Source organism: Olea europaea, chromosome 16 (assembly GCF_002742605.1).
Source record: "Olea europaea var. sylvestris chromosome 16, O_europaea_v1, whole genome shotgun sequence".
Classification (NCBI taxonomy): Eukaryota; Viridiplantae; Streptophyta; class Magnoliopsida; order Lamiales; family Oleaceae; genus Olea; species Olea europaea.
This window is the reverse complement of record NC_036252.1, coordinates 16,252,719-16,268,022: the sequence shown is the minus strand read 5'-3', so window position 1 is coordinate 16,268,022 and position 15,304 is coordinate 16,252,719. Positions and strand designations below refer to the sequence as shown.

The 15,304-nt window shown below is 33.6% G+C and overlaps 1 long non-coding RNA gene across 1 annotated transcript; it reads left to right on the top strand.

The window, feature by feature from the left end:
- Nucleotides 1–5,280: 5,280 nt before the first annotated feature.
- Nucleotides 5,281–7,169, top strand: LOC111412281. The gene is made up of 2 exons (XR_002706003.1): nucleotides 5,281–5,640; nucleotides 5,756–7,169. It is a non-coding gene; the product is annotated as an uncharacterized LOC111412281 (long non-coding RNA).
- The last annotated feature ends 8,135 nt before the right edge of the window (nucleotides 7,170–15,304 follow it).

Here is a 15,304-nt window from a genome sequence, read left to right as displayed (position 1 = left end):
GACCTGACAAAGAGGAGAAAGTTGTCGGATATCAATGTATATGATCCTTATCGAGAAGTGGATCTCATGAAAGTTGAGGCTCTTTCCAAATTGATAGAAACTCCATCTTCTAGGTATATTATTACATATAATTGCACGTACATAAATGTTGTTATAGTTAAGATTTGTATTGAAATGAGTCCAAACTCCTCAAATTTGTAATAGAACTATATAAATATCGTTATGTTATCAAACTCGTCAAATTTTTTATCCTCCGCGTGGGCGGCGCTGCGGTGCCTAGGAGCTGGCACTATGGTGCCCAACTCTTTACCTCTCTTGATATTTTTCTGCTTCAGGAACGACTTAAATGTCGTAATTAGAATAAGTGCATGTTTATACTGAAATGACTTCTATGTCGTTATGTATAGCCACAACGACTTCTAAGTCATTACCAAAAATAAGTTAAGCAGTGTATATTTCAAACTGAAAGATATAGAAATCTTTTTTTTCTACAAGAACGATTTAAATATCATTACATTATTCAATACACATTTTGTATTGGAACGACATCTATATCGTTTTGTGTTTCAGGACCGACTTCAATGTTGTTATTAGAATGAGTGCATTTGTGTACTAGAACGACATTAAACACTTATGTTCGAGGAAGAAAATGCATATCTTCATTAGATTGAGTGCATTTATATCTACTGTAACTATATGAACGTCGTTTGCATTTAATGTGCAAAAAAAAGGCACAAAAACATAAAATGACTTTAATGTCATTTCAATAGTACAAAGGGTTTTTATAGCACAATGACTACAAAATTTAATAAAACATCTTGTGCTTCGAGTAAGTAGAAAATTATAAAGCTACAAGTTAGGATAATATTACAACTTTAAATTTCACAACCAGCTAATTGGCTCGTGCAAGTGGTTTGAAAATGACCAGTTTTCTTGCACCTACTACACTTACGAGGCGATGCGTTTGTCCGACTAATCATTTCCTCTTTTTTGCGGTCGTCCACCTCGTCTTCGTGCCAATGGTGGAAGTACTTCTCTAACCATCACATACTTAGGAATTCGCCATTTGACCTCATTTGGCAAAGGGTATACAAATATTAGTACAAAAGTGGCTACATAGGTTATAGTTGTCATCTCCTTTAAACCTCACGGTAGCAATTGCATGCACACATGGGAACTTGTCCAGATCAAACTTCCTACACGTATAGGTCTTTTCATTGAAGTCTACAAATTGGTGTTCTAAAATGTTACAAACCTGATAAATGTCAGGAGAAACTTGATTTACCTCCAACCCATTTGATTCACTATATTTCATACACATCTTTTTCTCTAAAGGTGGCATAAGGTAGGTCACACATTTTTCTGTATCAACATGTCTTTTATAAAACCACATTTGCAGTGCCTCTCGAATATATTCAATATGGAAAATTCTCGAGCACTCTTCAACAACTATTTAGAGATTCTGCATTATTTGTAGTTATGATATTGTAACGTATCCCAGTAAAATGTGCTATAGCCCATTAATGAAAATTTTCTTCTAATAGATACTCTTTAATGCCCTTCTTTTTACTGTATAAAGCTGCCATGTTAGACTCAAATTTCGGTATAGTGTAAGTCTTTCAAAGCGACCCTAAATAAAGTTACAAGATCACTTAGTTGAAAATTTGTCTTCAAGTTCTTTTGTAGGTGAAATGTGCAATTACCATGATGAGCATATTGAAAAATATCTTTAAATCCATTTTTGATACATGCTGCACAGTCAAATATAATCACAAACCCATTTGTATCACTTATTATTATGCGCAGCTTCTGAAAGAATCAAGTCCAAGATTTATCATTATTCGAATCAACTACTCCCCATGCGAGTGAAAATATTTGAACATTTGCATCCTGACAAGTTGCTACGAACAGAGTACCTTTCATTCTCGATTTCAAGAATGTATCATCTACAGATATTACCCTTCATATCGAGTTGAGGAATCTACTTAGTTCCAATGCCATAAAAAAGTACTTAAAGCGCCGATCATCACTAGTATGAATGAATGTCAGCGTACCAGGATTTTGCATCTCCAAAACTTGACAATATGCTGGTAATTTTGCATAACTCTCACAGGGTTCTCCATAGATCAGTCCACAAGCAAAATATTTATACGCTTTAGTATAGATTATGGCTATGTCGAACTCTCAATGAATGTCATTAATGATGTCTCTTGGTTTGTAAACTCGATTGGCATCTTGATACTTAGGGACGATGTGGTTTCCAATGTCAAATATGAAGCATGCTTATGGTCTCTGCGATGAATGCTCAGTCTTTGCGATGAATACTCATGGAGCAAGAGTGATGACCATTATACTTTCGAACTTTGAAAATAGGACTTTGTGCGATCTTTGTTGCTTGCAAGTGCTACCTGCAATTTTCATCAATACAAACAATTGTATACGTGCTCTTATTCGACTTCTTAACTCTATATTCGAAGTGAAATTTCACAACCAGCTATTGTAACTTTGATATTAGCTCATATTTTGATTCAAACAACTAGTTTACTTGCACATTTTCATTTTCTGGAATTCTTACTGAAGTTCCGCAGCGAAGCGAAGTTACATTTGTATATTCAATCCGAATACATTCAACATCATTATCATTCGCTACATTCCGACTATAAAGTTCATCCATGGGTAACTCCACATCATTATCACCTGCTATAGGAAAATTATCGTCGCCATCCACTCTTCTAGGACTATCTTCACTTACATCAAAATTATTACAATTGACAAATATGTTATCACCATTGTCATGGTTACCATCGTCATCCGTTCGATCATGTTTCTCCTCGTTGTTCATATTTGCAATTTGTCATCTACCCTCTATTAATAATAAACATCCTTCATTACCAAAATCTTCTTGATTTTCAACTTCATTTGAAAGGGTTACACAAAGAAAAGTTTCTTTACAGACAGATAGAAACCACTTCACGTTGTTATCACAATCAATTGTGGTCGGAGTAGCTAGAGTTTTAGACATTATAGGGGCAAGATCTGAAATCTCCATTTTGTATAGCCTTGTATTGACGTTCAACACCTCTTTGATTTTATCGTATAATTCTACATAAAAAATAGTTTTCGCAACAAGAATAGGAGTTGTTTTTTCTCTGCCATTCCCTACATATTTTCATTTCCATACACCATCAATCGATTACTCATATTCAATTGGATAACAAACTGATATCCATACCATATTCGCGGTGTCCATAACTATAATTCAATATAAAAATTTCATTAAATTTCAAACATTGTACAATATTAATAATTATATGTAAGTTGTTACGGATTGCAAAAAAAGACATGTAAGTCATTATGTACAGAAGAAAATCAAATGTATGTTTTACAGTAGATCAATAAAAAGAATAGCCAAGCATGCCTTTGCCAACTTACATTTCACTCTAACTGATACAAATGACGGGTAATGAGAAAAGGGTTGGAAAGTAACCCATATCAAAACTCTAATCCAATGATAAAATGAATTCAAAATCACTGTTCACAAATAAAAATCATAAACATGTATACAATAACATGAAGAAATTATTCAAAAAATGGAGAAAGAAAGTAACCCAAAAATTGAAAATCACAACACCATCTTCTTCTCTTAATGCCCAACAATAATATTGCAAGATTTTATTACTTATTTGAATTAAATGAGTGTTCAAGGAAAAGGGAATGTAGAGTTTATGGTTTAATTAAGTAGAGAAAAATAATGATGACAAAGAAAAGAATTGCATACCTCTAAAGTGAGTTTTTGAAGAGTAAATTGAAGGAATGTAGAATTTAATTGGGGTCAAATGGGAATTGAAATAGGAATTATGGTAGTAATGTCTTTTTGTATGTAAGGTCATTTTAGTTATTTACAAATTATATTTTTCATTTTCCATATCTTTAGGCCTTCTACCTAAAAACTTAGTTTGTGGACTTTTTAAACTAATGTTTTATTTGAATAAACTTTTTAAATGAAAGTCCCTTTTTTCCCTAGCTAACCTATTATTATTGTGAAATGTGAACAATAAAACAATAATTTAAGGGAGCGACGGGTTTATGCAGTTCCAGAGCCAGCTTAGGTGCGGCAAGGTCCCTACCTCCATCATTGTTATACATATGCTCCGTTTGGTCTCCATTATTTCAAATTATAATTTTCTCTCTTATTTTCGATCACACAATTTTCATAAAATAATATTATACATGAATCGAAAAAGTTTCCTTCATTTTCATGTTCTCCAAAAAATACTATTCCAAAAATTATAAATTAAGATAATGGGGGTCAAACGGGGGCATATTCACTTTTGAAAAGATACTTATATCATATTTTTAAATCTTATGTAAATTTAATTAAATAGACGTATATAAAATTAAATTGAAATATACACTTTAAATTGAGCAGAACGATGGACAATTCATAGATTTTGTTAGCAGGAAAAAGAGCTTAAATAAGGTACAACACAGTGGGCGTATTACTTGAAAGACGTGAAGCGTGGAACTTCATAAGTATATTTTGTTTAATTCTAAATGATTATACTCATATATTGTAGTATAGTATGTTAATTCCTTGCTTCAAGAAGATTTACTAATTTTTCTCAAGTATTATGATCAAAAGCTGTAGACGAAATGACCAAAGTTTTGTCTTATTTTTTATAAAGTGAAGGTAGTTGGGTTGTTCCCCAAAGGTCCTAGTTGGGTTGTTACCCAAAGGTCCTTGATAAGGAGGACTTAATTCAAATAAGAGAAAATGTTATGATAATAATTGAAGATGAATTTTCACACTACTGTTGTTTTTTATTTGAATTAGTTTCTAATTTTGAATTTAAAGTGTATTTGATTACCAACATTGAATTTACATAAAAAGAAAAAAAATTTTAGGCAATTGAAATTCCTAGAAATTATTCCTATAACATAAAGCCCCTGTTTGAGCCCCATTACATTAAATTCTATTACATTTCATTTTTCTCTTTCGTATTTTCAACCACACAATCTTCCATAAAATAATATTACACGTAAATCGAAAACTTTTCATTCTTTTTCAACCGTTCATTTTTTTAAAAAACACTATTCCTCCCATGAATTTTTCCACTTAATGGGAATCAGACAGGGGCAAAAGAGCCACTTTGTGTGGCACTATTCATAGGAACAGTGCTGATTTTATTTTATATATATATATATTTTTTCCCTCTTCTTACTGAACATTTAAAAGTGTCAGTTCGCCACAATTCAATCCAAGACATGTACTATTTTTAAATTAAATTAAATGCTCTGCCAGTCTCATGACACATCTTTCTTTGCACACCATATTTTTCATTTCCTGTTGCTTTCCTTTTCTCTTTCTTTTGCTTTCCCATTCTTTCCCCGAATTTTCTTCTCTTCACCTTTCGCAGGGGTTTTCTCTATTGTCCTCAGTACTTGACTGTTCACATGGCCGGAATCAAGTTGCCGTCGGAGGATGTAGAAACCAAACCGCCTTCTCTAGAGTTCTTTCCCTATCGATAATCTCACACCCACTAAATGGGTTTTGTATAGCTGATGGTCTGTGATTTCAGCATCGTTTCTCCTTAACCTTTCACATAAGCTCTACGAAAGCGCAAAACTGCTGCTCTCGAGGTTTTATTTTATATTTGCTTTTCTTTCCGTTACAATTTTGCTTGATATGGTAATATCTAAATTTTTAATTATACGTTTTGTTTTATTTTTTTTCTTTTGGGTTGATTGGATCTAGGTAGAAGGGATACTGAATCAATTGCCGCAACTGGAGATCATGATATAATTATTGCAGGGATGTAGCAATTTGTTTGATTTAGTGTAATTTTTATGTTACAAAGCCAGTGTTGGAAGCTAGGGGCAAAAGTAGAGTTTGAATGATGAGAAAAACAAAATTATATTGGCTTGAAATTTTTTTATGTGTACTTAAGATTTTGAATGGTGAATAGTTGATTATATATTATTGTTGTAAATAAATATTAATTGTTGAATTCGGATTATTGATCAAGATTTTGTCTTTCACTGCTTGGTTTTAATTTATATAAATGCATTTAAAGAACTTAAATTTTTCAAAATTGTTTCTTTATTATATTGAGCATAATCTGGAAATGATAGTGAAAATGATTATAGATCATTTGAACTTCTATCTTCAAATTAAGCATCACTTTGTAGTTATTCTTAAGGTAGAATCATATTCTGCTTGACACTAACGTGTAACTAATTTCTAGAATATATTGAACTAAGCGTAGACATTCATTTCATTGTGTTGGCCAAGTATGTCTTAGAACACAAATTTACCTACTTAGCCCATGTTTGACCCCCATTACCTAAAAATGAAAATGGGGGAAATAGTATTTTTTTTTAAAAAAAATGAGTGATTGAAAAAGAAGGAAAAGTTTTCGATTTACGTGTAATATTATTTTATGGAAGATTGTGTGGTTGAAAGTAGAAGAGAGAAAAAATAGAATGTAATGTAATTGAATTTAATGGGGATCAAATAGGGGTTTAATCTTGTAGTCGAGTTTGTTTTATTGTTTACTAGGGTTGAAGGATTTTTCGAAGGGTGTTTGATTCTTCCTCATTCATGATGACAAAGACGAGATCAAAATTCGAGGAATTGGAATACTTGGGTAAATTATTAGTCTTCATATCTTTGGTTTTAGAAATAGTGCCCTACATTGTCAATCTTTTCCTTCTAATGTTTGTGAATATATCTTGCTCTCTATGTATTGATGCGGTGAGATATTTAGGGTTTTGAGATTCAAGATTGGTGACTGATGGAATCAGGGATGGATCAGTACGAGATCATGGAGAAAATTGGTCAAGAAGCTTTTGGGGCAGCCATTTTTTTCAATCACAAGCTGGAAAGAAAAAAAGTATATCATATGAAATTATATTAGTTCCATTCATTTTCGTATGATTTTGCAAAAACTGTTTTGAAAAGTTCGCAAAAATGTAACAGTTTTTTCCCCTTATTCTTGAAATGAAAAATAGGTACATGCTTAAGAAGATTTGGTTGGCTCGACGAATAGAATGTTATAGAAGATATGCTCATCTAGAGTTATAGTGATGTAATTTTACCTTTTATAATTTATTTATTTTTTTGTTGTATTATTTAAGTTTCATGACTAAGAATTTGTTTTGTGTACTAATTTGTTTGTTAGATTAGATTGGAAATCTTGATTCTTTATTGAGTAATTTGCTTTAGTAACCTCAATATTGGTGAATTAACTTTAAAAAATTCACTAGATTAATGGTCTAAGTGATTTTTTGCTCAGCTTGATTAATTGCTTTAGATTTGGTTTTGAAAAGAATGAAAAGTTCATTATTATTCCCTTTCCAATCCTTGGTGTATTCATGTGCTTAAAGTTTGATGTAACTACTTGACATAAATAATTTTTTTTATGTCTACGCTATTATGTAACCAATTACATTATAACACGTGCGTCTCACTAGTTTGAGTGAAAATTGTCAACTAAATGTGTTTGATTGATTTTATTTTCAACCTAGAAAATGTTATACTTGTCCATTTTTTATTAGTGGATAGATAAAAGAGAAAATATGTGTATGAAAATTACCTAAAAGATAAAAACTTACTCCTTTTAAAGAAAATATTTTTCTTGTTTTTCAAGGAAAATATGGACCACATGACCAAAAGTAGACAAATATTTACCATGGGAAAAAAATTAAACAGTACAAAAGTAGAAATTTGGGTGAAAAAATAATATTTTTCATAAAAAATATTGATAATTAAACGCACTCTTAGTGATATCAAATTCCTTTTGATGGTGGCAATTTCGTTGTAATATAATAACGTAAATTGATATTGTTTAGGATTTGGCATAGATTTAGGCCAATCACTTTACTTTAGAATAATGTTATCTAATATCATTGTACTACAACAATAATTTAGGTGGCATTAAGTGATAGATTTAATGAAAGGTAAAATTTAATTATTTATTGAATTATACATCTCATTTATTATCACATTAGTGTCACATGGACTTTTTTTAACTAGAAGGAAATTTAGAATTTTCGTACACATTTTATTATAAAAGAGTTATTGTTCAATTTTTTGGTATGTGATATTGAAAATTTTATGAGAAAAAATATAAATTTAATATATTTTTTATTTGTGGATTGTACAAAGAGTGAAATTTGTGGCGATATAAAGTCTTTTTAAATATTTTGCTATATAATTTTAAAATTTTCTTATAGTGAAAACTTTGATAGTTCATGTATTTTCTATTTTTCTCGAACAATGAAATACTTGATGACACATAAAAAAGGAATTTATCTTAATTCCCTACAAGACCAAATTAAGCCTTCGTTTGATCCCCATTAAATTTAATTACATTCCATTCCATTTTTCTCTTTCCTATTTTCAACTATACAATCTTCCATAAAATAATAATACACGTAAATCAAAAAAATTTCCTTCTTTTTCAACCACTCATTTTTCTAAAAAATATTATTCTCTCCATTTCCATTTTCAGGTAATGGGGGTCAAACGGGGGCTAAATAAAACTCAACCCGATTTAGTTTAGGTCAATGGAGCTATACTATTAAGTATTGCGAGTTTTATGAGTCATCTTCCATTTGTCGGAGAGTCCCTATTACCAACGCACATCCATCTATAGTGTGAGTTCTCTTCTATTTAAGTAGTCAGTATACATAATCGAAGAAAATCTATATATCCAACTATGAAGTAGACAATCATATAACTTTACACACTAATGATCTTTTTTATTTTTTTAAATTTATACTAGGATTAGATAAAACTCTCGAACAGAACTGATCGAACTAGACCCGAACCGAATTGAATCGAATCGAGCGATTCTTCTTAAGTTAAATACCTTGAACGGATATCTGAATCGAAAACCCACGAGTTTGGTTCAGTTCTCGGTTCTAGATCAAGAATCGAATAAGAACTGAATTTTCTTAATTTTTTAATTAATTTATTTTAAATAAGCCAAAATGTACTTTGGGCCTTGGAGTGAACCATCTTGACGATGTACTTTGGGCTTCAAGACACTGATCTTCTAAGGGCCTCAGCCACCATGCCACGTGGTTTGGCTTAGGTGGGCCAAGGGCTACAGTGAGTCACCCACGTGGAGCCACATGTAACAAGACGTAACAGTTTGAACTTGTAGACTCATTTATTAAAAGCCTGTCAGCTAAGGTTTTTGAGGGATATCTGCAAGACATGAGTTTGCAACACATGACACATATACTCTAGGGAAAGTGAGAAATGTGCTGGGTTGTGTGCCAATACAGTATGTTTTGCTATGATAAAATAATAATTCATAATAAATGAATTGTGATTTTATTTATCTATTACATTTATTTAGTATTGAGCATACAAATTAAAGTGCATATGATCTCTTGTAATAATATAAGTTGGGTACTTGATTTGAGAAATATAGTGTGGCATAACTTATATTTTGATTTTAAATAATTTATTCACAACTAATGTATAAGGGTTGACACATTGTACCGGAAGGTTGTAGTGTTGATTGAATCACTATTGCAGGTTTATAATTTGTCCTTATTACTAAAATAGTTAAAGATGACACTAGTACACTTGGAGTGTATTAAATGGACCACGTGTCAAGTTAATTTTATGTTGTACGGTTAAAATCTGATCTTAGTGTTTAGCGACAACTAAATTTCGACATTTGTGATTAGTTCGCAGGATCGCTAAGAAAAATGATGCTTAATTTAGTGAGAATAATTAGAAGGGAGAAACGGTCATTTATGCTCATACCTAATTATTGGATATTGGATTGGGATAAAATATATATACGGTCGGTCAGAGGAAAGTAATACAGATTTTATTCGATTCTATGATCTTATATATTTCAAGAGTTCAGTCTTTTGATTTTAGTAAAAAAAATAAAAATTAGATTGGGTTGTCTAGGGTGAACTAGATAATTATTGGAGCTTGGATAATATATGTTTGATCAGGTCCTTGTGATAGTTCTATAAGGTATTGGAACTTAATTACGATAATTATAATAGATTCGGGTTTAATTGTAATTGCAACAAAATTTTGTACTTAGTTGTAATTACTATGAAAGTTGTACAATCAATTATAATTGTAATTGAAATTTCAGGACTACATATGTAAGTAAATGTAACACGATTGCATTTGGACGTCAATTATAACTCATGCTTGAATTTTAACTAAAAAATATATTTGAATGTAAAATTATTATTGTACAAGAATTGTAACTATTATATTTCTATAAATAGAGATTAGAAAGAACCTAGAATTTCTACAACAATTATAATACATAATTTCATAGTGTTCAAATTTGGAGAGAGAAAAAGAAAGAAAAAATATTTTTCTTACTTTTATTCATATGTCTAATTCAAGAATTAGTTTCTTGATTTTATTAAAAGAAGGTGCTTATCCATCGATGTAGTTTTGATTTTGAAAAATATCATAGAAGATTTAGAGATTTGAAATATTAAGATCCTGTAATTAAAAGGGTGAAAGCTCGTAATCCACAAATGATGCAACAAGGAAATAATTAAAAATTTATTCAAGACGAAAGATTAATAATTCGTAGAATTAGAGTTTGTCTAGATTATAGTAGCTTTTTTTTGACAATGTTATATTTTATTTTCAAGTTTGTTTAGATAGAAAGTTTATTTAATTTCAAAGTCCTTCCTATATAAAGGGACTTAGGGCAATGTTTGCAGACACACTTGAATTATATGAATAAAAGTATTTCTCTTGCCTTCAATGCTTCCATTTGATCTCCCTTATTTCTTATTGTTCTTTATTAATTTCTATGCTTCTGCATCAATTTGGTATCAGAGCAATTCGTTTTCGTTTGGGCTGACATCCTTTGTGCTCTAATTTAAATTCCACGAGTCGTTTCCATCCAAGCCACTTACATTGCCCTCCACTACCCATCAAACTCTACAACCACCTTCGAAACACAACCTTCAACCCTTGAAACAGCAAAAAGCAGAAGATATTGTATTGATGCAGCAGTTTTCATTTGTTTAGTAGTTTATATTAGTTATAAAAAATAGGCTTATGGTTCACGCCCAATATTCAGCTTTTGATTCATTCTTCTTTTCTATCAGTTTAAAAGAGAGAGAGAGAGAGAGGATTATGGTACACTTCTACCAAATCAAAATTTCTTTTGCTATTCAACAAAGCCCTATATTACCCACAATACCGTCAGACAACCCACTTACCCAATCCAACATCTTGATAGCCTAATATACCATCCCATAACCTAAAGCCGACAAGATTTATACACAGTTGATTTAAATCCATATCCAATTACTCTAACCCAACCCACTACCTAAATATTACCACCTGCCTCTCTAACCACACCACATTCTCCATCTACCAATGCCGTCGCCTGCAAAGCTCCAATCCTCTATTTCATAATTGTCCACATCACCACCTACCTCAAAAGGAAGAATATCACCAGCTGCTGCCACTTGTCGTACATCGTCACATGCATCCTCAACTCCACTTCCACTGCCAACGGCTCCGCCATCCATAACCACATCATTTGCCTCGGTTGGCTTCAATCGCTATACCAGTTACTCACTGTTTCTGTGTTCTACTGCTTTGCACCCCTCGTCGGTCCATCTCACCTGCCCCAACCGCTAATCATCACACATTAGACAACCTAACACCTCCACGCTCTACCACAGGCACCCACATCTCAACATTCTTTTGACTTCTCTACCACTCTTTTAGAAACGATTTGCTGCTCCACACTACCAGGGCTCGACTGCTGCCTTCCTCGCCACTGCACCACAGCTTTGGTTTCCTACCAAACAGGTTCCAATTTCCTTGGTTGCACTGCCATAACACATATTGGTTCTTAAGTCCACAGCCACCTCCACTCCCATTATATAGATAGTTTTTGCCCTTGCCCGACTTGTTCTTACACTGCACGCCACTGTCCTCGTCGGTCCTGTCCGACAACTTTTTGGTTTGCTCACGGTTTGTCGGTAATAATATAATTCTGCTTTTATTCGCTTATATTTAAGTATTTTGGCTTTTAAGTAGTTTCATTTTAGTTCCAAGATTAAAAAAATAAAAAATAAAGAATTTCGAAGAGCTCAAACACTTGCATGAAGTCTTATCTCAACAAGTTGCCAACCTTTCAACTGATTTCGCGTATATGAAAGCTGATTTAGTAGAACTTAAGGATCTTTCCACTGAGTTACGTCAAAATCTAGAAAAACATCCCATAGATAATATTTCTGAATCATCGACCATAGGAGAACAGTCATAACACTGTTCTCCAAGCTCTTGGAATGCTACCCAATAAGGAATTGCCTATTATAGGCAATCCAAGTCACCACGCACACACTTCGAAATATTTGGACCCTTGTGTCAAACATAACATGCGACCTGAACCCCTTCTCCCACATTACCATCGACACAGGGACCCTGTTGAGGACATAAGTAGAAACATTAAAGTAGATGCTCTTGAATTTGATGGCCGTCTAGAAACCGAAGCCTTTTTAGATCAGTTGGAGTCCATCAAAGAATACTTTGATTGGTATCACATAATCGACTATTAGCACCTTCGCTTCGCCAAAATGAAACTCATCAAATCTTCTAATTGTTACTGGCAAAATGTGACATGTAACCTCAAACATTTAGGCCTCTATGGGCAAAAATGAAAACAAAACTCACAAAAAGTATGTCCCACCTTTTCATCGTTCTTCGCTTCTAAAGCGTTTGCTTAACCATAGATAAAACTCCTCGACCGTGTCTGACTATAGATCTCATTTTTGATGAGTTGCTCCATCATTCCGGTCTTCATGAACCTGAGGATGTCACTATCACTAGATTTCTTAATGGCCTACAACCCGACTTCAAACACCACGTCAATGTGCTCAGTCCTTTTTCCTTAAAAGACGCCTATCACAAAGCCCTTGAATATGAGAGGTACTCTCGAGTACCTTACACTCGAAGGGGCCCTTAGAACTTTGTGAACCCTCGCCAACCCCATCCTAACCTATCCACCACTCTTAGTAATATCCCAGCACCAACTTAGTCTCATATAGTTGTTGGGTCTTCATCACCATCACCTTCACTTTCCCAAGAGATCAATAAAAGTCGACCTTCTTACGCCGCTTCCTCATGTATTGCTAACCCTTCAATCATGTGTCATCATTGTCATAATCGTGGTTATACGACATCTCAATGCCTTTATTGTACCATCGTCGTTAATCAAGAACCACTACTTCCAATACCGAAAACCAATGAACATTTTACAACCGATCCTGTTGACCATTCTGATGAGGACCTCAATTAATTTAAGTGTCACGAAGAGGATCAGACTATTGTTTCAATCATTAGATGCATCTTCTCCACCCCTATAGACTCAGTTTCTTGGAAAAAGACATCAATTTTCCATACATACATCCCATGTAACTCTCGCTCTTGCAAATTAGTAATTGACGGGAGTAGTACTATAAATGCCCATTTTTACCTCAGCTGTAACCAAGTTCAGCTTCAACCCTGAACCCCACCCTCGCCCTTTTAAGGTTGCATTGGTTGAAAAGACTTCTTCGCCTATCACTCATCGTTGTTTTGTATCCCTAACGTTTAGTCTATTCTACTCAGAGGACCTCTACTGTGACATTCTACCTATGGATCTTGCTCACATCCTTTTGAGGCGCCCTTGGCTTTTACGATCACGATGTTAAGCACTTTGGGCGTGATAACGCTTATAAGTTTGTCCATAATGGTAAACCTATTCGGTTTCTTCCATCCAAACCACTTGACTCTCCAAAGAGATCACTACCTAAAACAAAACCCACTTGTGCTACAACTACAAACAGCTAAATTCAGCTCTTGTCCCATAAGGACTTAAAGCATGAAGCGCACAACATCGGGTTGATGTTTGCGTCCCAACCTACTTTTGAACTGACCTCTAATCGTCCCCTTGTTGTCACTCTGTTGCTATAGGAGTTTATCGATGTCATGCCAGATGACCTACCCAATGAGCTTCCCCATTCGGGATATTCAACATGCAATTGATTTGGTGTCGGGATCACAATTACCAAATGCCCTCCCTATAGGATGAACCTGGAAAAATGGGTCGAGCTAAATAAACAAGTTGAGGCATTATTATCTAAAGGTTTTATTCATCATAGCCTTAGCCCTTGTGCAGTCCCCGTCCTCCTTACTCCAAAAAAAGACGAATCTTGGCGTATGTGTGTTGATAGCTGTGCCATTAACAAAATCACTATTAAATATCGATTTCCCATTCCACGCCTCGATGACATGTTGGATGAGTTAGCAGGATCGTTTTGGTTTTCTAAAATAGATTTAAGAAGTGGATATCACCAAATCAGGATTAGACCAAGGGATGAATGGAAAACGGCCTTTAAGACACATAATATGTTATATAAATGGCTAGTTACGCCTTTAGGAATGTCTAATATACCTAGCACTTTTATGAGAGTAATGAATCATGTCTTCTGACCTTTCATTGGAAAATTTCTCGTGGTCTATTTTGATGACATATTGATTTACAGTAAATCACGAGAGGACTACTTAGATCAACTGAGACAGGTCTTCCTTACACTTCTTTCTACCAAATTGTACGCTAACTTTAAGAAGTGTTCCTTTCTAAAATCACAAGTCCTATTCTTAGGATTCATTATCTCTACTCAAGGGATTTCTACCGATCTAGTTAAAATCTCTGTAATTCGTGATTGGCCAGAACCTACAACTTTTAGTGAGGCCTGTAGCTTTCATGCATTAGCTCTATTACCATCCTTATTGCTGAGTGCATGAAAAAAGGGGATTTACATTGGACACCATCCACAAAAAATGCATTCATCACAATTAAGCAAAAGTTGATTGAAGCTTCCATTTTACACCAACCCGATCTCTCTAAAGTATTTGAAGTGGCATATGATGCTTCTGGTATCGATATCGGTGGTGTATTAAGTCAAGAGGGTCACCCTATGCTTATTTTAGTGAGAAATTCAATCAGGCATGGTTGAAGTATTCTACTTATGACAAAGAGTTCTATGTTGTCGTCCAAGCTCTTTATCACTGGCGTTATCATTTATTGCCCCAAGAGTTTATTCTTTACTTTGATCATCAAGCCCTCTGTTATCTCAATTTCCAACGTAATTTGAATGATCGACACATTAAGTGGGTAGAGTTTCTTCAAGAGTTTACATTTGTACTCCACCATCGCGCTGGGGTTGACAACAAAGTAGTTGATACTTTTAGTCGTATTACTACTGTACTCCAGATTATGAGTACTACGATGGT